Here is a 23,592-nt window from a genome sequence, read left to right on the forward strand (position 1 = left end):
CCCATATTCCCCGTCTCTTCCCTCTGAGAGGCAAAACTGTAGATTCCACCCTCATCCCCACCTTCTCCTTTGTACTAGATCCAACAAGGAGAATGAAAGTGCCACCAAAAAATTCAAAAACTATTGACTCTATTTACAGAAAATCCAAACTATTCATGTCTATTTCAACATATTCCTACTTTACCAAGAAAGTCACCTTAGGTGAGTTCCTGGCAGACTTCTCTTGCCATTCTAAATACAGTCCACTGCAGTAGCTCACCCAGGATCTAAGGATATAAACTCTCCCACACCATTCCCATCTTAAATGATGAGAACCACAAACAATGAATCCAGCCCTCTGCTTTGCTCAGACAACGTTTTCATTCACCAAATATTTACTAAAGCCCATTACGTGCAAGGCATTTTGTCAAATAAGACTGAAGTGAATGAGATATGGATCATGCCAGTGAAGGAGCATAGTTCCAGTAAGGAAATAACATATTTGTAAATAACTACAGCATGATATAGAAGGACACATCCCACACAAGGCACAGTTGAGGTGCTGCAAAGCTAGAAGCTTCACAGACTATCATTTCTGTTATGTCTGCCTTTTAGAAAGAGGAGAAGACCTAATACCCTTCTCCTACTAAATTCATTGGTTAAGTGTGCATTTTCTTAATAAATGAAAGACTGCTTTGTTTTCTGAATGCATAACAAGAACTGCTTCTACATGAAGCGGAAGAAAACATGAGTTCTTCTGACAAGCAGTCTATTAAAAATCCACCGTAAGTGGCATATTATTTTCACATTTATAATCATCTGTGGGGATGAACCTGCCCAGATAATTTAATTTCTCTTAAAGAGAAAAAAAAGAACAGAATATTGAAAGGACACTACAGCTTTTGACTTGATGGGCTCAGAAGTATATCCATACATTTTGGTTGATGTTAAAATGCTCCAGTGAACTGAATACATCTTAGAATTTAAAATTGGCCAAGCATTTCCAATCTAATTCTTTCATGCATTTTAGTTATTACAGAAAATCACTATTCCACAAATTAAACTCTGAGGAGAAAGATGCCCTGGATTGGTAGACCTCAAAACTTAGTTTAGATTTCCCCATGGTCTGCTCTCTTGTGGCTTCCACATTTAAGAATGTTGGTTCATTAACAAACTAGTTCAGATTGGCATAGTCATTAAATGCATAAACAATCTCCTTGGTGCCAAATCTATAACTTGAGCAGCCCTACTCCTGTACAGGACTGTTTAATATGCCCTATTTTGAGAAAGGAGCAGGGAAAAATCTACGTATGTTTTTTTTTTTTTTAAGTTTAGCAAGTCTAGAAATGTCAGCTTCTCAAAGGAGACTTTTAAACATGGTCTTACTTGCAAGGGAATGCAACATTTCCTTTGTGCCAGCACTGTAACATTATTGGGTGCTCTCCCTTATTCCTCATTGGATCCTTCCAGAACTACAGGACAGGTGCTACCCCATTTTACAGGGAGAAACTGTAATGCAAGTCAGGTCACATACTCCAAACTGCTACGATATAACCCAGAATATCACCAAACTTCACAGCATCCATTGTCATGGCTTGCCCATGACCTGTGTGGTTCCACACAACAAATATAACAACTGTCTATATACATAAAAGCATAAAGAGGAATCCAATTTATCAGGGACCCTCTTGCAAAGCCAGTACTTGCACCAGTTAAGTGCTATCCCATGAATAAAGGATTGCTTCTCTCCAGTTTCTTAAATGAAACCTAAGTCTTGCCTTAATCTCTCACTATGTCTCTGCTGTGGAAAGAATAAGAGAAGGACTACGTGCATCTTCCTGTTTTCCTCCAACTGAGATGGAAGAAAAAGGATTCCACTGCCCAGAGTAACCAGCTTCCAGGCTGCCTTATTCATCATACAAACATTTACTGAATGCCCAGCGTGTGTCAGGCATTCAGTGATCAAGGTACCAGGAAAATAGCAGTGAATAAACAAACATCAGCCCTTATAGAGCTTATATTCCAGTAATGAGCTGGTCTTCCAGGAGCAAGATCAGAAAATGCTGCAGACCCTTGCTTCCCCCACACACACCCACAGGCCTAAGTTGCATCCCAGTCTATGCAGCTCAACAACCACTTCTGAAAAGGCCATTCTGCCCATCTTGGCATTTAAGGGGAATATCCTCATGCTAGCAGTTGAATATAACACACACACACACACACACACACACACACACACACACGGCATTTTAAAAGATCAAGATGATAAGTACAATGAATAATAACCATAAAAACATGATGCAAATTTAAATACAAAATCCTTTTCAGGCAAAGGCAAATCTGCAAAAGCCATTTTTTAACTCATAATTTAATTCATTCTCCTAGCATTAGACAGAACCAAATACAACCTTCAAAAGAACAAGAAATGGATCTCCAACTGATCTCTCTACACAACGTCCCAAGCAAGCTGCTGCCCCAGGGAATCTCTGCCAAATGGCTGATGTCAGCTTGGGTTCGCAGTGCTTCCCAGAGGAGAGGGGTGGAAGGAACCCACATTTACTAAAATGTACTAAAAGTAACTCATAAAACATTTGAATAACCTATCCATTTTTAATTCTTCTGTAATTTCTGTGATAATTTTAAATACAATGAACTCATCTGACATAATGTGAGTATCACAGGAACTCTTCCAGGATTCCCATTGTAATTCATCATTAACTGGACGCGTGTTCAAGTATTACACGGCTCCCTGCTATCTGCCTCTAATAGCAGGAGTGAAGCCATTTCGTTTGCCTACTGGCGTGCTTACTCATTTAATTAACCAAGATGACACAGTGCCAGTGAGATCCAGGCCTCTGTGTGTGTGCCCTGATGACCTACTTTAATAAAATCTGGCCTCGCCTCACACAGAACACAGGTTTAAATCCTAGCTAGAGAGGCCAGATAATAGTACGTATCTAACAGTAGAGTGAGCAGTGCATAGAAAATTGTGCAGGCTGTGCACATGTAAAAACAGACAACAAAGAAACCTATGTGGTTTCTATAATCTTAACAAGATCAACTATGTGACATTTACTGACTCTGCCTCCCTTCACCTCCACAACCAATTTCCTAAAATTCTGGGCTCTGGATCTATGGATTTAAATATTAAAATGCTTCCAGTCTCCTCTTCTCCTGTGTTTTCTATCTAAGGAAAAGATGGATATGGAAAAGTATTAACCTCGTCTTCCCTGAAATAATGGACTCTAAGACCCTGGGGCCTCTAATCTATTCCTCAAAATAATGCTAAAGCAGAAAATAAGACACATACATTGCTGAGTTTCTTCATATCCTCAAAAATCTGAGGATATTTCAGTCCTATTAACATTTCAATATTTTAGAATCACAGGACCTTCTTTGGCAGTGCTGAAGGGGGATTCAACATATTCTTTAAAAATCTCTAAGGTCTATGGGAAACAAATTGTAACCAACAAGCCCCTCACATCTCATTATGTGGTGCAAATTTATTTTTAGGATTCCTCTGGCCTTGTTCAGCTGTTGCCCTCTAATGATAGAATTGTTTGCTCAATTTTATAGCAATTCTGTGTCTGAAGCTATCAGGCTTCATATTATGAGGGATGAGAAGGCTAGTCTGAAATACACAGAATCTGAGAAAGGAAAAACCCTTCTAGGAGTCTACTGAATCTCAATCAGGGCAGGAAACCTCATGGTGAAGGGCATGGCTGGCTGCAAGCCCCATTTGGAGAATGAGAGTGATGGCACCACCTACCTCTACCTACTTCACGGGGTGTTAAGGAGAAATGAGAAAAATAAGTGTGGTGGGCTCAACACAGCACTATGTGTCACATATTAGCATTTAAACACTGTAAAGTCATTCCACTCCATTAAGCATGCATTAAGTACATGGCACTGTATACCTAATAAAACAACCTTCATCACATGATAACCTGCTAATATTCCTTTTTGAAAAGCTACTCTTTATGTCTAAATCTTACAGCAGAGTGTGTACATTTTTACATAATCAACATAAATATCTCTATGTTTAAAATAATCAAGGCAATTATTTGGATCATGTAGTGATAAAATGTTTTAATCCAAAAATTATGGAGATTAGTGACAATGAGAATGCTACACTGTTGTTAAATACATTATTCTGTGTCATTTTAACATTTCTTAAGCTAGAGTTTTCACAAAGACTTCCTCAGCATTTTATAACAGCAAATACCATTCTCCCTACTGAAAGGTAAGGAAAATGGAACACAAAAGTATTAGCTTAATATCACAGGTGCCAAATATTAGACCCCAAAACATCTTCCTACTCTCACTCTTTCCTTGGTATTCCAAAGGCAAAGAAAAAAATCCAACATAATGTCCACAAAGTGAAACAGATATTTAAGCAATTACCTGGGATTGGGAGTGGGTACTGATTGATAAAAGCCTCCTTTATCCACTCCCTGTTTTCCTTATGCTCCCTCCACTCATTAAGAAAAGAAATCCACATAATATCTTTCTTCAAAACATTGATCATTTATATGTGACAGGGGTGGGGAAGAAGGGTTTCATATGTAAATAATACCAGGGCCTCTTCCCCTGAATTACCTAAATCATTCTCTGAATGGATCACGGATCACGTGTTCTTCTACTTCTGTAGTCACAGTATTTAAGCCTCACCACACACACATACACATACACACACACACACACACACACACAGACAAACACAAAAGAAATGGGAGCCATAAGCAGGGGTATGGGAAATAAACATCATCATCACCAAAGAAGCAAAAGCTTTTTCTCGGGTCGTGTATTTTGCTTCCATGGCCTCGCATCTTTTCCATCTTCCATTCCCTCCCTCATAGGAGTCAACATCTCTCCACCAGAGCCCCCGCAGCTGCCACCACCATCCTGACCACTCCTACAAACATTATCACCTATCTGCACTGCATTAAGTTTTTTCCCATATCTGTTCTTCTCTTCCTCAATAACACATAAATTATCAGCCACCTTCTCCACCTGCAGCCCTATCCCTCAGCCTAAAATACTGCTGCATCCTTCTTACCCTATATTTAACAATTGGTATCTACCCATTAACATCAACTTAACATCTTTGTCTCATCAGAAGATTTAAAAATCTGTAAAGTAGGGAAGAACCATCCATTTTGAACACTCTCACCATGGTGAAAGCAACTCCCCTTTACTGGAGGAAAAAAAACACTCAAGTTTAAATAATCTTTGAGAACAAGACCATCTCAGAAGTGGTAATCTACAGAACAAAGCCCACTTGAGTAATGTTGTGACTCGGAAAGTAGACACTCTATAACACTAATACACAGGAACTCAGTCATAAATTTGATTTAAAACATGAAAGTTTAGGTTTCCTTTCCTAGTTTTATCCCTAGAAAGCTCAGGCTATCCCTTCTGGCCTACAAACCTACAGAAGCTACTGTCCCTCTGATAAATTTATTCCATGTCACCCAAGTGTCCGGTGAAAGGCATACCCCATGCTGTTGTTTCTCAATGACCAGACTTAATAACAAGCTTCCCTTCCCTAGAGTCTATCCTGAATTTAATCCCAATGAAGCAAAGCCAGCCTGGCAGTTGGTTAAGCTGTACACTATGCAAGTCCACCACATTTAAGGGGGCACAAATCGCATCATTAGCATCTCTACTTTCAAAAACTGTGTATTTTTGTCGCAACATTGATGGTTTAAAGATGGGTAATTTGATTATTTACATTATAATTTTCCAACATATGGCAAGAAAGTGTCTTGTTCTAAAAATCAGTATAGTTCAATAATTTTCCATCAGATGGAAGTAAAGTGTCTGTGGAAGGGATGCCTTTGTCTAATTTGCACAAAATGCCATATGGGCCAGCAGCGGCCCTCGGAAAAGCTTCTCTCAAACATTTGAAACTTTCTGTGGTCTTGCCTGTTCACTAAAGCATCTGCTCTTGGTTTCATAAACTCTGTTTGTACTGCATTAACTACCCCCACCCCACCAATCTGGGCTTTCTCTCTCAATAACTTCAGCTATTAAGCACATCCTCTCCTCAAAGCAAGCCCCTAAGTACTAACTGCATCCTCTTGTCCTATTTCTGTCAACTGATATTACTAAACACATGTTAAAAATAAAATGATAACCTTCTGTCCCAGATCAATTACCACTAGAAAAGAGATATCCATTATAGACACATTCCACAAATTTAACATCATTAACAAATATTTTGCTCTGAACTTGAATTTCATCAATATCTGATTAGATTACTCACATTTTTTAAAATATTTTATTTATTTATTGAGAGGGAGTGTGCGTGTGTGTGTGAGCAGGGGGAGGGGCAGAGGGAGAAGAAGAGAGAGAATCTCAAATAGACACCACAGTGAGCCCCGAGCCTGACATGGGGCTTGATCTCACAACCTGGAGATCATGACCTGAGTCAAAATTAAGAGTTGGGCACTTAACTGATGAGCCACCCTGGCTCACACCCAGATTCCTCACATTTTTTTTAAAAGCAGAATTAAAGTAAGTTTCCATATCAGAATTCATTTTAATTGATTTTCATTGATTATATTTACCAAAACTTTACCATGAGTGATTTCCTTTGAATGACAGGAACCCAATTCAAATGAAATAATAATAAAGAGCCACATAAACTCACCTTGACCCCCAGAAAATGAGTTTTACTGCCATTGGTGATAACTTTGCCCTAGTTGATGGTCCAGGTGTAGAAACCTTAGAAAGCAAAAGACAGAGGAAAAGTTAGAAGAAAGAAGCCATATTTAGGAAACCAGTTACTTCATGGTAATACTGCTTCCCCCTGAAAAATGAAGTTAGTTCAGGAGTGCTCGAATCTATGCAGTAATTGTACCACAATCAAACTCTTAGGTGGATCTGTTTCACGAACTTGCCATTTTTCCATTGGTTGTGTCTGGGATTTCAGAGATACTTCATCTTATTTTCAGATTAATCCTCAGTGAATACATGACTTCTAATTTCTTTATTTCTTAATCCCTCAAGTAGTTAATGATTTTAAAACTGATTCTTAAATACACCATATAAATGAAATATCTTAAGAACTTAAGACTTGGCTCTTATCAGGGGAAGAATACCTCTGATACATAAATAATTATGTCTGTTTGGTAATTCCTAATTTTCTTAAATGGCACCAAACTTATACTTTGTTATGCTTTTCTTCTTATTCAGAAAAAAAAAATAAAGAACTAGAGGACTATGAGTCCCACAGTATTTTTTTAAGTGGCTCCATGCCCAGTACAAAGCCCAGTATAGGACGCAAGCTCATGACCCTGAGATCAAGACCCAAGCCGCAACCAAGAGTCAGAAGCCCAATGGACTGAGCCATCCAGGTGTCCCACGAGTCTCACAATATTAACAATAGTAACATTAATTAAATCTGTAATAAAGCTGTATTTCAAAAAAAAACAGCAAAAATTACTTTCCTCTCCAACTTGTCCAGCAAGATTAGTTTTAGGTGACAGAAAAAATACAAATTTTCCTCCCAGATCTACTGCAATAGATGCCCTAGAATGCCTGCTATTATCAGGTTGAGTCATATAAAATTGGTGATATCCAACCATCATTTACCTCAAAACCTGAAAATTTCATCATTTTCCCAAGCAAAAAGAAAAAATGATAGAATTGGAAAACAACGAAATCTTCAAAATAATCTATTGCTCAGCACGTGTCATTTTCTGAAGCAGCACCACTGGATTGGGCATTAACGGTTTCCATTACAACTTAACATCTTCATGGTACCTAAAAGATGACAAGTGAATTGTCTCCAACATTTGGAAGGGCCTGACTGTATCTCCTCAATTCTTTTTTCCAACCCAGTATATTTACTGCCAATTCCCTCTCAGCTTCCTCCTTGCAGAATTAAGAGCCTTTTCCAAGAATACAAATGTGGCAGAGAGAACAGCTGAGGGCTGGAAGGCAAAAGGTGATAGTAAGAATACAAATCTCTAAGAGGGGACAGCCAAAGGGAAAGCATGTCAGAGTAAGAGAGGAACAAGAGGCAGGAGGAGGAAAGCAGAAGGGCTGCCTACTCACTAACCCAGTACTTAGTGCTGAGTATCACACCATACTGAGAAAATTAAACAGGTCCAAGCCCAGATGGAAAGACAGAAAAGTTTACTTCTAACATATTCAGTAACCCATCTATCTTAGGAGCTACCACAACCAGCACTCCCACCCCATCCCACCATTGCTATGACCACCCCCAACACTATGGATGTAATGCAGACATGCACAACAGTACTAGAACTAAAACTAATAGAATAGAGCCATGGTGAATACCCTAAGTACAAAAATTTACCTGTTTACACAACATATTTTCTTCTGAGGTGGAGTGGAAATTGTTTAAATGATTTTACTTCATACTGAGAGACTCATTAAAATGAGCAACCTACCTTAAGCTTTGTTTTATCTTGTTGCAAGAACAAGTAGCCAGCTGCAAAATAAACTTTTTGATCTCCTGTTAGGACCATTTATCTATTACACATTCCCTATTTTTGAAAATTAATTATCTGAAGAAAAGATGTAAGGTCAAAAGCTGCATCTGTTTGCAAAGTCCCAGTTGACATGTGAGGCAGAAGCTACTGTTTTGTTCATATCCAATCAGAATTTCAAAACATGTAAGACTAGGAGAGGAAATGCATGGAGAGTAAACCTTACCATCAGAGGCACTCTTCACTGTTCTAGTATGGACTTTCCTTTTAAAACAAAGATAATAGGATCTAATGTGGACCACCATAATGTTGAAGATACATGTGTTAATGACAGCAATAGCTAAATGATAGTGCTAATAGCAACAAAGAAAGGAAATCATTATTATAATAATAGGTACAGCCAAAGATAAAGAGCTACTGAAAATATAGCAGCCTGGAATTAACAGACCAGTTGGAATTACACCACTCATTGTGAAAGGGAGTTAGAAAATGACATTATGTTAATACAGTGATCAAATAAGAGTGTGAACATAGTTAAGGAGTGCTACCTAAGGTATGTGAATATTATACATACATACATGTGTGGAAGCTACTAGGTAATAAATAACCAAGCAAAGTCACTCTATGAAGAGCCAGAGGCTGCCTAAGAACCAACTGGTCAACCTCACACAGAAGAGCCCCAGGCCACTGGTAATTATCACTGAGATCAGAGCAGGGTCTGCAGAACATCAGCAAGCAACAAAACAGGGAAGTTGACATAAAAGACAAAGGGAGCAGGTGTTACCTAATGCCTTAGAGTCCTATATAAAAAGACTGTATTTACAACTCAACACCAAAAAATAAATAATCCAATTAAAAAATGGGCAGAAGATATGAACATTTTCCCAAAGAAGACATACAGTTGGCTAACAGATATGTAAAGATGCTTAATCATCAGGGAAATGCAAATCAAAGCCACAATGAGATATCACCACCATACATGTCAGAATGGCTAAAGTCAAAAACACAAAACACAATGAGTGTTGGTGAGGATGTGGAGAAAAAAGAACCCTTGTGCACTGTTGGTGGGAATACAAATTGGTGTAGCCACTGTGGATAACAGTATGGAGGCTCCCCAAAAAAAATTTTAAAAAGAATTACCATATGATCCAGTAAATGGGAACACCAATTTGAAAAGATATGTGCACCCCTATATTTACTGCTCATTATTTACAATGGTCAAGATATGGAAGCAATCCAAGGATCCACTGATAGATGAATAGGTAAAGAAAATGTGGTGTGTATACACACACACACACACACACACACACAGAGTGGATTATTACTCAGCCATAAAAAAAGGAATAAAATCTTGCCATTTGCAATAACATGGATGGAACTAGAGGGTATAATGTTAAGTGACGTAAGTCACTCAGATAAAGAAATACCACATGATTTCACTCAAATGTGGCATTTAAGAAACAAAACAAATGAACAATTAGAAAAAGACAAAAAAAAAAAAAAAACCCAGACTCTTAAATACAGAGAAGAAACTGGTAGTTACTAGAGGGGAAGCAGGTAGAGAGATAGGTGAAACAGGTGAAGGAGAGTAAGAGGACATTCATCTTGATTAGTACTGAGAAATGTATAGAATTGTTGAATCAATATATTGTATACCTGAAACTAATGTAACACTATGTGCTAACTATATTTGAATAATAATTTTTTAGAGAGAAAGTGAAATTTAGTTAGAATAGTCATAAAATTAATAGAGAAATATTTTTTGAATTCCTATAAAAGGACAAAATGAACAGAGAAGTTGCAAGCAACCATCTTCCCCACACAGAATGGTTCAGTTTTGGAGTGAGCAAAAAACCCTAAAGCATAATTTTCAAATTTAGAAAATTTTCAAATTTAGAAATTACATCAATCTGATCTTGATTTTTGAGGTACAGATAGTATTTTTAAACAAGAGGACATAAAGTCAGAGAGTCAATGTGCATCTCTATTAGCAGACAGGTACCTACAAATTTGTTTTAGCGTGAGAACAGTATACTTAGAAAAACCTATTTTGTCCAATTTATAACTGATGTAACCAAGTATTACACAAACAAAGCAATACTGGCCTCAAAGAATGAGTTGGGAAATGTCCTTCCTTTTCCATTTTCTTAAGAGATTGTTAAGGCTTCTTTATACATTTGGTGGAATTTGCCAGTGGAGCCATCTGTGTCTGGGCTTTGCCTCATGGGAATTTTTTAAATAATGGGTCACTTCAAAGTTTCTATTTCTTCTTGAGTAGTTTGGTACTCTATGTCTTCATAGGAATTTGTGCATTTCATCTAGGTTATCATAATTTGTTGACATAAAATTATTCATAATATGATCCTTTTTATTTCTCCAAGGTGGCTAGTGATGCTCATTTAATTCCTGATTTCAGTAACTGAGTCTTTTCTCTTTTTCTACTGGTCAGACAGCTAATGGTTTGTCAATTTAGTTGACTTTTTTCAAGGGACTAATTTGGGGTTCATTGATATTCTCTGTTTTCTATTCTCTGTTTTATTTCCTTCTGCTCTAATCTTTATATTTCCTCCTTCTACTTGTTTTGGGTTTTATTTGCTCTTCTTTTTCTATTTCCTTAAAGTGGAGGGTTAAGTTATTGATTTGTGATCTCTCCTTTGTTTTGGGGGATCTTTCCCAGTTTGTGTTACAACTGACATATAGCATTGTGTTAGTTTAAGGTGTACAACATAATGATTTAACCTACACATATTGTGAATTGATTATAAGTTAACTTCCATCATCTCAGATAGATATAGAAAAAGGATTTTTTCCTTCTGATAAGACTCTTAATATTTACTCTTAACAATTTTCATACACCATACAGCAGTGTTAACTATGGTCATAGTGTACAATGTACCTGCAATACTTATAACTGGAAGTTTGTATATTTTGTACATTTTGACCACCTTCATCCAATTCCCTAACCCCTTCCCACCTCCCCACCTCCAATAATCACAAACTTAATCTCTGTTTCTATGAGCTTGGGTGTTTGGGTTTGGTTTATTGTTTTTTTCCTAGGTTCCACATATAAGTGAGAGCATACAGTATTTGTCTTTCTCTGATTTATTTCATGCAGCTTAACCCCTCAAGGTCCATCCATGTTGTTGCAAATGGCAGAACATCTTTCTTTTTATGGCTGAATAATTTTCCTATGTATCATAACTTCTTTATCCATTTATCCTGACTCACAGGCACTTAGGTTGTTTCCATGTCTTAGATATTGCATATAATGATGCTATGAACATCCTATTCCTTCAATATAGTGTTTTATTTTCTTTGGAATTGTTTCCTTTGGATATATTCACAGAAGTGGAATTGCTGGATCATATGGTAGTTCTATTTTAATTTTGGGGGAATCTCCAAACTGTTTTCCATAATGACTGTACCAATATACATTCTCACCAACAGTGTACATTTCCTTTTCTCCACATTCTTGCATTTATCTTTTTTTTTAATGTCAGCCCTTCTAACAGACTTTTGTGATATTTGATTTGCACTTCCCTAATGATTTGTTATGCTAAGCACCTTTTCATGTGTCTGTTGGCCACTCACATCTTCTTTGGCAAAATGTTTATTCAGATCCTTTGCCTATTTTTAAAATTGGATTGTTTGCTTTTCCTATTGAGTTGTAGGAGTTCTCTATATATTTTGGATATTAACCTCTTCTCAGATATATGGTTTGTAAATACATTTTTTCCATTCCATGGGTTGTCTTTTCATTTTACTGGCTTTTTTCTTTGGTTAATACAGGCATGCACATAAATTTCTAAGTACCAATTTCGTTCATCACATAAGTTTTAGTATGTTATGTTTTTGCTTTCATTCACCTCAAAATATGTTCTAATTTTCCTTGTTTCTTCTTTGACTCACTGGCTATTTAAAAGTGTGTTAATTTCCACATTTTGTGAATTTCTGAATTTCCTTCTACTATTGATTTCTATATCATTCCACTGTGATCATTCCACTTTGTATGATTTCTATACTTTTAAAATCATTGGGGTGCCTGGCTGGCTCAGTGGTTGAGTGTCTGCCTTTGGCTCAACTAGTGATCCTGGGGTCCTGCAATCGAGTCCCCACATCAGGGAGCCTGCTTCTCCCTCTGCCTATGTCTCTGCCTCTTGTGTCTCTCATGAATAAATAAAATCTTTTAAAAACTTAAAATTAAAATAAATAAAACTACTGAAACTTATTCCATGGCCTATTATACATTTATGGTCTAATATAATCTGTTCTGAAGAATTTCTAAATGCAATTAAGAAAAATGTGTATTCTAAAAAAAAAAAAGAAAAATGTGTATTCTGCTCTGGTTAAGTACAGAGTTCTCTGAACGTCTGTTAGTTCTAGTTTGTTTTTAGTGTTGTTCAAATCTTCTACTTCCTTGCTGAACTTCTGCCTGGTTTCAATCCATTATTCAAAGTGGGATATTAAAATTTCCAACTGTTATTGTTGAATTTTCTATTTCTCCCTTCAATTCTGTCAGTTTTTGCTTCATATATTTTGAAATCGGATGTTATGTGTGTATATATCTGTAATTGTAATGTCTTCCTGGTAAACTGACCTTTCTATCCATACATAATGACTTTCTTTATCCTTTATAATAATGTTTTACCTCAAGTCAATTTCTCCAACATTGGGATAGCCACTCCAGTTCTTTCAGGCTTATTATCCTTTTACTTTCAAACTATTTGTGTTTAAATATAAAGTGGGTCTGTAATCATGATTATTCATTCTGCAAATCTCTGCCTTTTTATTGGAGTGTTTAGTCCATTTATACCTAATTACTGGTAAAATTTAAATCTGCCATTTGATTATGTTTTCTAAATATCTTATACCTTTTTGTTCCTATATTCCTCCATTACTGCCTTCTTTTATGTTAAATATTTTATTATAACATCTTAATCCCCCTATTGTCTCTTTCACTATATATTTTTTAAGTTATTTTCTTAGTGGTTTATGCTATCTTTTATATTTACCTATGTAATTACCTTTAATGATACTTTTTATTTCTTCTATGTAGTTGAGCTATTGTTTACATTTTTTTGTTACAACTAAAAAGATTCCCTTTGCTTTTTTTTTTTTTTTTTTGGTAAGGAAGTCTGCTAGTGACAAATTATCTGTTTTTACTGAGAGGTCTTAATTTTTCTTTGATGGATAGTTTTGCTGTATATAGAATTCTTGATTGGTCTTTTTTTTCAGCACTTTGAAGATGTCATCCTACTACCTTCTGCTTCCATGATTTCAGAAGAAAAGCTAGCTGTTAATCTTATTGAGGATCCCTTATACGCCATTATTCACTTCTCTCTAGCTACTTTTTTTTTTCTGACAGCTTGACTGAGTGTAGATCTCTGTGTCTATCCTATTTGGAATGCACTGACATTCATGGATATGCAGGGTAATGTTTTAAATGAAATTTGGCAAGTTTTTGGACATTGTTTCTTCAAGTATTCTGTTTCTTTCTCTCTCTTCCTTCTGGGACTTCCATTATGCAAAAAAAAAAAAAATTCTAGAATTTCAATTGATTAACTTCCAAGATCACTAATTCTTTGTTCTGCCAGTTTAAGTCTATTGTTGAACCCATCTAGTCATTTTTTATTCATTTCAATCATTGTACTTTCCAACTCTAGAATTTCTGTTTTTTCCTTTGTTGTAATTTCTCTCTCTTTATTGATATTCCCTATTAGGTAAGACATCATTTTCATACTTTCCTTTAATTCTTTAGGTATGAATTCCTTTCACTCCTTAAACACATTGAAAATCACTGATTTAAAATGTTTATCTAATAAATCCAATATGTGGACTTTCTCAGGGACACATTTTGCTTTTTTCCCTGTGTATGGACTACATTTTCCTGTTTTGTTGCATTGTGTGTTGAAAACTAGATTTCAAATAACATGGCAACTATGAAAATCATATTCTACTCTCCATAAAGGTTGTTACTGTTTGTTGTTTTTGTTAATGATAATGCTCTTTGACTATTCCTTGGAATAATTCTATAAAGTCTGTTTATCATATATAGCTGCTTAAGTCTCTGCTCAGTTTGCTTTAGCGGTCAGCTGATGATAAAACAGAAATGTTCTTAAATGCTTTGAACCAGTATGTTTCACAACTTTTGCTGAGGAGCTGTTTGTGTGTGTTCACACATGCTTTCTATGCTCTGATATGCAGTTTACAACTCTGCCTTAGCCTTTTCTTCCTGTTTTTGTAGAGCTTCAGTGTCATCCAGAGGGATATATTTGGCTTTTTCAAGTCTTTCTTGGCCACATGTATAAAACTGCACATGTACACATTCCAAAAGATACATCAAAGCTTTTCAAATCCCATGGATATCTCCTATCCCAATTATTCCTTTAAGTTTTTTGGTCAAGCCCTTGTCAATCCTAACTGGTTTAGTCACCTCAGGCACCTGCAATGTTAAACAACTGCTGCTGATTGTTTTTTAACAAATAGCCTAAGGCTGTTCACACAGAATGAGTTCTGAGTCAGGTAAAATAAAAACAAGCTCTGAGAATGGAGGTTTTCAGTAGCTGCCAGACAGGTCCTAAAATGACAGTTTTCTGAAAATGGGTATTTTGAAAACTTCAGATTCCGTTCTGACCCTTCCACTAGCTTTTAGTTTTCAAGGCTTATGCCTAGAAAGAGGTAATGAGAGTAAGTTTAAATGCCACAAAATGCCACAAAAAGTTACTGCCACAAAGTTCCAAAACCAGACAAAGACCTCATCAAAAAAGAGAATTACAAACCAATATCCCTTATGAACATGATGCCAAAATTCTCACCAAGATGCTAGCCAATAGGATCCAACGGTATATTAAAAGGATTATTCACCATGGCCAAGTGGGATTTATTGCTGGACTGCAAGAATGGTTCAACATTCGCAAATCAATCAGCATCATACATCATATCAATAAAAGAAAGGATAAGAACCATATGATCCTTTCAATTGATACAGTAAAAGCCTTTGACAAAATATAGCATCTTTACTTGATTAAAACCCTCCACAGTGTAGGGATAGAGGGAACATACCTGAACATCATAAAAGCTATCTGTGAAAAGCCCACAGTGAATATCATTCTCAGTGGGAAAAATTGAGAGTTTTTCCCGCTAAGGTCAGGAACACGACAGGGATGCCCACTCTCACCACTGTTGTTCAACACAATACTAGAAGTCCTAGCCTCAGCAATCAGACAACAAAAAGAAATAAAAAGCATTTAAATTGACAAAGGAGAAGTCAAACTTGCACTCTTCACAGATGACATGATACTTTATGTGGAAAACCCAAAAGATTCCACCCCAAAATTGTTAGAACTCATACAGGAATTCAGCAAATTGGCAGGATACCAAAATCAATGCACAGAAATCATGTGAATTTCTATACACTAACAATGAGACTTAACAAAGAAAAGTTAAGGGATCCCTGGGTGGCGCAGCGGTTTAGCGCCTGCCTTTGGCCCAGGGCGCGATCCTGGAGACCCGGGATCGAATCCCACGTCGGGCTCCCGGTGCATGGAGCCTGCTTCTCCCTCTGCCTATGTCTCTGCCTCTCTCTCTTTCTCTCTGTGTGACTATCATAAATAAATAAAAATTTTAAAAAAAAAGAAAGAAAGAAAAGTTAAGGAATGGATCCCATTTACAATTGCACCCGAAACCATTAGATGCCTAGGAATAAACGTAACCAAAAAGGTAAAGGATCTATAATCTAAAAACTACAGAATGCTTATGAAGGAAATTGAGGAAGACACAAAGAAAAAGGAAAACCATTCCATGCTCATGGATTGGAAGAATAAATATTGTGAAAATGTCTATGCTACCCAGAGCATTCTACACATTCAATGCAATCCTTATCAAATACCATTGACACTTTTCATAGAGCTGAAACAAATAATCCTAAAATTTGTATGGAACCACAAAAGACCCCAAATAGAGGAATGTTGAAAAAGAAAACAAAAGCTGGTGGCATTACAATGCCAGATTTCAAGCTATATTACAAAGCTGTAATCATCAAGATAGTATGGTACTGGCACAAAAAGAGACACACAGATCACTGGAACAGGATAGAGAACCTAGAAATGGACCCTCAACTCTATAGCCAACTAATTTTTGACAAAGCAGGAAAGAATATCCAATGCAAAAAGGACAGCCTCTTCAATAAATGGTGTTGGGAAAATCAGACAGCCACATGCAGAAGAAACTGGGCTATTTTTTTTACACCATACACAAAGATAAACTCAAAATGGACAAAAAACCTAAATGTGAGACAGGAATCCATCAAAATCCTAGAGGAGAGAAGCAACTTCTTGTTAGACATATCTCTAAAGGCAAGGGAAACAAAAGCAAAAATGAACTTGCAACTTCATCAAGATGAAAAGCTTTTAGAAAAGTCAACAAAACTGAAAGGCAACCTACAGAATGGGAGAAGATATTTGCAAATGACATATCAGATAAAGGGCTAGTATCCAAGATCTATAAAGCACTTATCAAACTCAACACCCAAAAAATGAATAATTCAGTCAAGAAATGGGCAGAAGACATAAACAGACATTTCTCCAAAGACAACATACAACTGGCCAACAGACACATAAAAAATGCTCCACATCACCTGCCATCAGGGAAATACAAATCAAAACCACAATGAGATACCACTACACCAGTGAGAATGGCTAAAATTAACAAGTCAGAAAACCACAATTGTTGGCAAGGATGAGGAGAAAGGGGAACCCTCTTACACTATTCATGGAAATGCAAGCTGGTACAGCCACTCTGGAAAACAGTGTGGAGGTTCCTTAAGAAGTTAAAAATAGAGCTACCCTACAACCCAGCAATTGCACTATTAGGTATTTATCCAAAAGACACAAATGTAGTGATCCAAAGGGGCACCTGCACCCCAATGTTCATAGCAGCAATGTCCATAATAACCAAACTGTGGAAAGACTCAAGATATCCATCAACAGATGAATGGATAAAGAAGATGTAGTACATATACATAATGGAATATTACTCAACCATCAGAAAGGATGAGTACTTACCATTTACATTGACATGGGTGGAACTGAAGAGTATTACGCTGAGTGAAATAAGTCAATCAGAGAAAGACAATTATCATATGGTTTCACTCATATGTGGAGTATAAAAAAACAGCACAGAGAATCATAGGGGAAGGGAGGGAAAACAGAATGGCAAGAAATTAGAGAGGGAGACAAACCATGAGAGCCTCTTAACTCTGGGAAACAAACTAAGGGTTGCCGGAGGGGAAGTTGGTGGGGGGATGGGGTAATTGGGTGATGAGTGTTAAAGAGGGCACATGATGTGACGAGCACTGGGTGTTATACGCAACTGATAAATTATTGAATGCTACATCTGAAACCCATGATGTACTATATGTTGGCTAATTGAACTTAAAAAAAAGGGTGACAAAAGTAAATGCCACAAAGTTCACTATTCTGAAAGTCAGTGTTTTTTCTTGAATAAATGCTTCTTGAATTGCCAAAACTCTTGGATTCAATTCCGAAGTTCTAAAATAGTTTATTTTGACAGTATTTGCCTCAGTGAAATTTTGTACTCACTGTTATTTTGGAGAAGATTTATAGAAAGTCCTTACTCTAACATTCCAGATGTGGTTCTAAGATAAATATTTTTTTAAAAAAATATATGAATGTCAAAATTTTAAAGTAAGACATGATCAGTAACAATGCTGTGCCATGCCATACTAGAGACTGTCACCAAAGGAAAAATCAATAACACCGATCCTGTCTTTTTAAAAATTTGGTATTTTGCTCATGAATTTTTGCACTTATTATTTTTTAAATTTCATTAAAATATCATTTATTTTTATTGCTCAGTTTTCTGATACTCCTTTACATTCCACACCTGAGGCAAGTGTCTGACTAGCCTCTCTCTAATCTCAACCATAAAGAAAGGTCATTTCCAGATCACATTGTCCAAACTGAGATATTAGCTCTAATTCACTTTTATATTTCATTACAATATCTTGGTCTGTTGTCAAAATGATAATCCCAAAATCCGCAGAAAAATTTCAGTGTGAAGTTTAGGGGTAGAGCACAAAGTAGTTATATTAAACTAACTTAAGTCTTCTAGTAGAGGCATATTAGCTCTCAGCATAAAGCTCATTAGTAGTTGCCAGTTAAACTAAAACAACGTGGATTTTTTAAAAAGAAATACTTGTTGGAGTCTGTAGAATTTATATGTAAAGTTTGGTATGTCTGCCATACAAATTTCCTAAGATATTAATGCAACACTAACAGAAAAGCATCAGGCTTACAAATATTAATTTCAACCGAAGTATTCTTTTACATGATTTCAGTTCTTAAATTGTCATCTCCAGAAAAGAATTGATAGAAATATAAGAATTAGGTACCAAAAAAAAAAAAATGTGTTTGGCTTAGTACGTGGCAACATTTCCAACCTAAGACAACTGTTGTGGAGAAAGACTACCTGTCTTGAGAAGCTATTTTGAGTGAGTAGTTTCAAAGAGCTTAATACAAAGATAATTCTAGATGATTTGAAATTACTTCTCCTATACTGGGATCAAACAAAGATAGTATTCATATTAGGTTTTTGGATTAGTACTCTACAGTAATTGTCTGGTGAAGTGTGGAAATTTAACTTCCCTATTAAGTGTTCATTATTTGCTTCTGCTGTTTTATTGTCATTTTTTGTAATCCACAGCTCTATACTCCATGCTTTTACCACTGCACTTCTGTAACGCATTTAAAATCACTGTACCAATATTAGCCTGTTTCTGCACAAATTTATTTCCCTTATTATAGTCTTTATAGAAGCTAATACACCATGTTGGCTTTTCATTTCTGCTGGTGAGTCAAAGTTCCCAAAGTCAATATCCACTTGTCATTAATGCTGGCTTAGCCCTAACCACATACACCACTGACTTACCTTTAATGGCCGTATGTAAACAGTGTATGTTTTGGTTACTAGCTATAGGGCAGCTTCTGGGCATATGGGAGCCTCATCAGCCAAAGAGCAATTCTCCCTCCTCAAAACCTAACTAAATCCAGATGCCTTTAAGCCACAGGGTTCTCTCCAGCTCAGTTTCACCTCAGAAGTTGCTCTAGATTCTCAACATTTCCACATTCCCTAAGAAACAGTAGTATGGTTCCCATTGTCAATATCCTTAGCGCAGTTCTATTTGTTCCTAGGGGACTGCAGGGAACCTAGGCAGAAAAGCAACTTTCCTACTGGCCCCTTTCTTATAACAAAAGCAATAGGAACCATCAATGAAGACAAACAATGTCCCTCCAACTCCCAGTTCATGTAATGGTGTAGACTGGATTCCATGTCCCTAAGAGGCTCAGCTGCAACCAGTCCCAAGCCACCACACCACCCAGAGTCCCAAGAGCAACACCATCACTTGCCTGACACAGCCTCAGGTTGCTACAGAGGAATGACCTAGGGTAGGCCCAAGAAACCACCACTGCATAATTACAGAGGTAGGCTGCTGTTGTGGGGAAGCGCTGGCCATCAGGATTAGCATCCCTCACAACTGCCTGCACCACCAGACTCCCTGCTGCTCCTCCCATGTGCCAGTAGAGCTTTGGTCTAAGGGCCCTACGCTACCTGTTCCCCAATGAGCAAAATGCTCCTCCCCAGATATCCATCCATATGGCTCATTCTTCCATCTCCTTTAGGGTTCCACTCAATGTCCCCTCTCAGAAACACCTTCCCTGACCACCCTTCCTTTTTTTTTTTTTTTCTTTTTTTCCTGACCACCCTTCTTGACACAGCAATTTCTTGCCATATATTCCTTCTAGGATCTACTTTTCTCTGCAGCACTATCCCTACCTGATATACTGAATATTTATTTAAATTTATCCATTGTACTCTGAGTTCCTCAGGGGCACAGTTTTCCTGTTTTGTTCACTGCTCTGTAATACCTAATGCCTAGAACAGCTTCTGGCACAAATAGACTAGACTCTAGAGCATGTAGTGGAGGCTTAAAGAAAAACAAAGCTGGACACTAAGAGTAGTAGAGACAGAATTTATTCAGTACACCCTGCAAAAGAGGAAAGAGACTTCAGTATAGAACTTACCTTCAATCCATGTAGAGGTAACTGGGTGTCTTAAAAAAAGAATGGGGGAAAAAGGAGGGGGAACAAGTCAAGGAGGTGGGTAGGGTGGCTGCTCAATGTCAGGACAATTAGGCCATCTGAGCCTGCTAACTGGCACTGCCAAAGTCAGGCTCCCCCAGAGACTGGGAGACCAAGGCCCTATCCTCCCCTAATGATTACGATCGATTCAAAGGAAAGGCTTTCAGATCTTTGGGAAAGACACTCCTGACCTGTAGGAGATACATCCCCATCTCAGAGGGACAGAGAAAGGATGATTTTAAGTTTTTCTAATAACCACTCAATGAAAGGGAAGTCAGGGGCCCACAATCAAGTGTTGCCCGATACAAAGGGTAAATCCTTTTGGCAGCCTTGGGCTTTTCCAGACAGGAACTCAAGGAAGGCTGGGTCATCCCAGAAACATGCCTGAGGCTGCTAGAAGCCATTTTAGACTTTGTCAAGTGTCTTAGTGTATGTATTGGGGGTGGGGGGGTGTGGTAGGGAAAAGTGTAGTAAAAGTTGCAGTTCTTACAGGCTGAGGCTGAGGTCAAGAGGAGTCCTCCCAGTCCTCCCAAACCACTAAGGTTTGGTCAAGGAGAGAGAGTCCGTTTGGGGGAGTGAGGGATGGTTGGATGGATGGGTATAAGGGTTGGTGAGAAAGGGATGAAGATGATAAGATCTGAAGGCATCTGAATTCAGATAGGAAGTAGAAATCGTGTCGAAGGAAAAGGGACAATCCTCCCCTCCTCTCAACAAGCCCCTTTCGAACATTCCTGCAGTGGACACAATCAGGCTAACAGGTCAAGTCAACAGTTCATAACAGAGTCCCTCCTGACATGCACTTGTTTGTCACAGAATATTTTCCAGCCCTAAGTTTGCCCTCTGTTTAAAATTCATATTAGAGACAGATCCTAACGAGTTTACAAAAAGATCTCCTAATGGAGCTGATGTTATCTGTTCTTATTAACTTTTTATTAACGAAGCCTCCTTTGGTAGTTAATTTTTTCTTCTCTCCCCCTCAGCAGCCCGCCTCTGAGATGTGGAAGGGCTTTAACCCACTTTCCTCCCTTCCCCTCCCCCTGGCTTTTCTCCACCTCCGACTTACACCCAGGTCCAAAAAAAGCCCCATTTGTGCAAAATCACAAGGCAAAGAGTTGGTTCTCCAGGTAACCACCTGATCTCAGTAGCTCCACACAGCCCTAGGTTATAGCACTTTGCTCTTTTTCAGTAGGTCAACTACACCATTGGCCAGATTTCAAATTTTGTCTTTTCAGAAGACTGGGGATGTTAAAAGGAGAAAAAGCATTTTTACAAGTTAACTTAACATTCAAAAATAATTGAGAGCCAGAAGAGATTCCAAGTTTGCAGAGCATTACATTTATATGATGGGAGGCAGGGGGGTGGAGAGAGTGTCATCCTTATTTTTAAAAAATCTAAAATGCAAACACAAAATTAGGTATGACCATGTGAACTCATTGCTAGTGGCTTTCCAGGGGCTCGGAAGAAACCTGTGTGAGGGGCCCTGAAGTTTAAGATTCATTAGCTTCCCAGTAAATCCGCCTCTGCTGGGAGAAATAAAAGACTAGAGCGGTTTATACCGCAGCATTAAAATCTCTAGAAAACCGCTAAGCTTAACAGCGTTCTATTACATCAATCCTCTAGATGCTATTCTTATCTCTCTTTCACAAACCTCCATCCCTGCCGTTCCCTCTAATTTGGCAGCCACAATTCATTATAAAAGTCCATGTGCCGGCCTGGGGTTGTGCATCCTTCCCCTATTTGGGCTCTAACAATCTAGTACTGTGTCAATTATGTAATAGCCAAAACACAGAGTTGAACAGAGTATGAAAAAGCATAGTTCTTACATAAGCCTTCATAAACCACCCATAAGAGCTGAATATTTGAAATTACATAAGGTAGACAGAAAACCCTGAGTCAGCAGCCAGGTCTATTTCCAACCTTAAAAATAATAAAAAGCTTTTCACACTTAATTTACTAGTCTACATTAAGTTTTTAATTAGATTTTTTTAATAAGGCTGGATTATCTTTTCGTGCACCCAGAAGCAAAACCCTGACACTACTACTCAACTTCACTATTACCTCGGCACAAAGAAATGTCCCACTTAGGACTCCTCTACATATTTTACTTGGAATTATGGGTCTCTGAGAAACAACAAGGACTTCTGCAGGCTTAAAAAATAATCAAGGAAGACCTCTGGATACAATACAAAAGTGCACATACTATAATTCTTCGACACATCTTCCCAATACTGTTTTTCTTTCCCATTTTTTAAAAGATTTTATTTATTTGAGGGAGATGGAGAGAGAGAGCAGGAGCAGAAAGAGGGAGAAGCAGAATCCCCGCTGGGCAGGGAACCTGATGTGGGGCTCAATTCCAACACCCCGGGATCATGACCTGAGAAAAGGCAGATGCTTAACTAACTGAGCCATCTAGGCATAACCTCCCCCAAATTTTAACCACTTTTTTTTTTTATTTACCTTACACCACTGAAGCCACATGTTGGGCTAAAAGGTGATAAAATTAAAAGGAGCAGTGCTCCCCAATGGGTCTCAGCCCTGGCTGCACAAGAATCAGCAAGAGAGCTTTTAACATTTCAAATGCCTCAGCATCGCCCCAAACCATGATAATATAAATTAAAAACAGATAGGAATACTAAGGTGGGGGCACAAGAGGGGGTGCCTAGACATCAGAATTTCCGACTTTTTCTATTTTTGTCTTCTTCTTACCTGAAAAGAAAATAACCATGGATACAAGAAGTTTTAGTGAGGAGGGATCTTTAATAACCGATAGCTCAAAATTACTAAGTCTCTACCAGATATAAAAAGAAAACCATTCAGTAGTTTGAAAGCCATAAGAGAGATCTGTGGGATCTTCTGTTTTTATTTCTATCAATAAGTAGTCAAAATTTTTCACGAAGTTTCTCAATAGCCTTTACAGAACCTCTTTTACTTTTTAATGCTTTGCAATTCTGTCTAATGAGTTCAAAGGACGCGCCCTCCCTAGATCATCTTAA

At 37.6% G+C, this 23,592-nt stretch overlaps 1 protein-coding gene across 9 annotated transcripts in view; it reads right to left on the minus strand.

The window, feature by feature from the left end:
• The window catches only part of MTUS2 (microtubule associated scaffold protein 2), a 588,550-nt gene that overhangs the window by 564,044 nt on the left and 914 nt on the right, over nt 1-23,592 (minus strand). For all 9 annotated transcript variants that reach the window (XR_012016248.1, XM_072795621.1, XM_072795619.1 and 6 more), the window contains exon 2: nt 6,635-6,708. The gene's annotated coding sequence lies outside the window, so the exon portion shown is untranslated. The remainder of the gene's footprint in view (nt 1-6,634; nt 6,709-23,592) is intronic.

This window comes from Canis lupus, chromosome 24, assembly GCF_048164855.1.
Source record: "Canis lupus baileyi chromosome 24, mCanLup2.hap1, whole genome shotgun sequence".
In the NCBI taxonomy this organism is placed as follows: domain Eukaryota; kingdom Metazoa; phylum Chordata; class Mammalia; order Carnivora; family Canidae; genus Canis; species Canis lupus.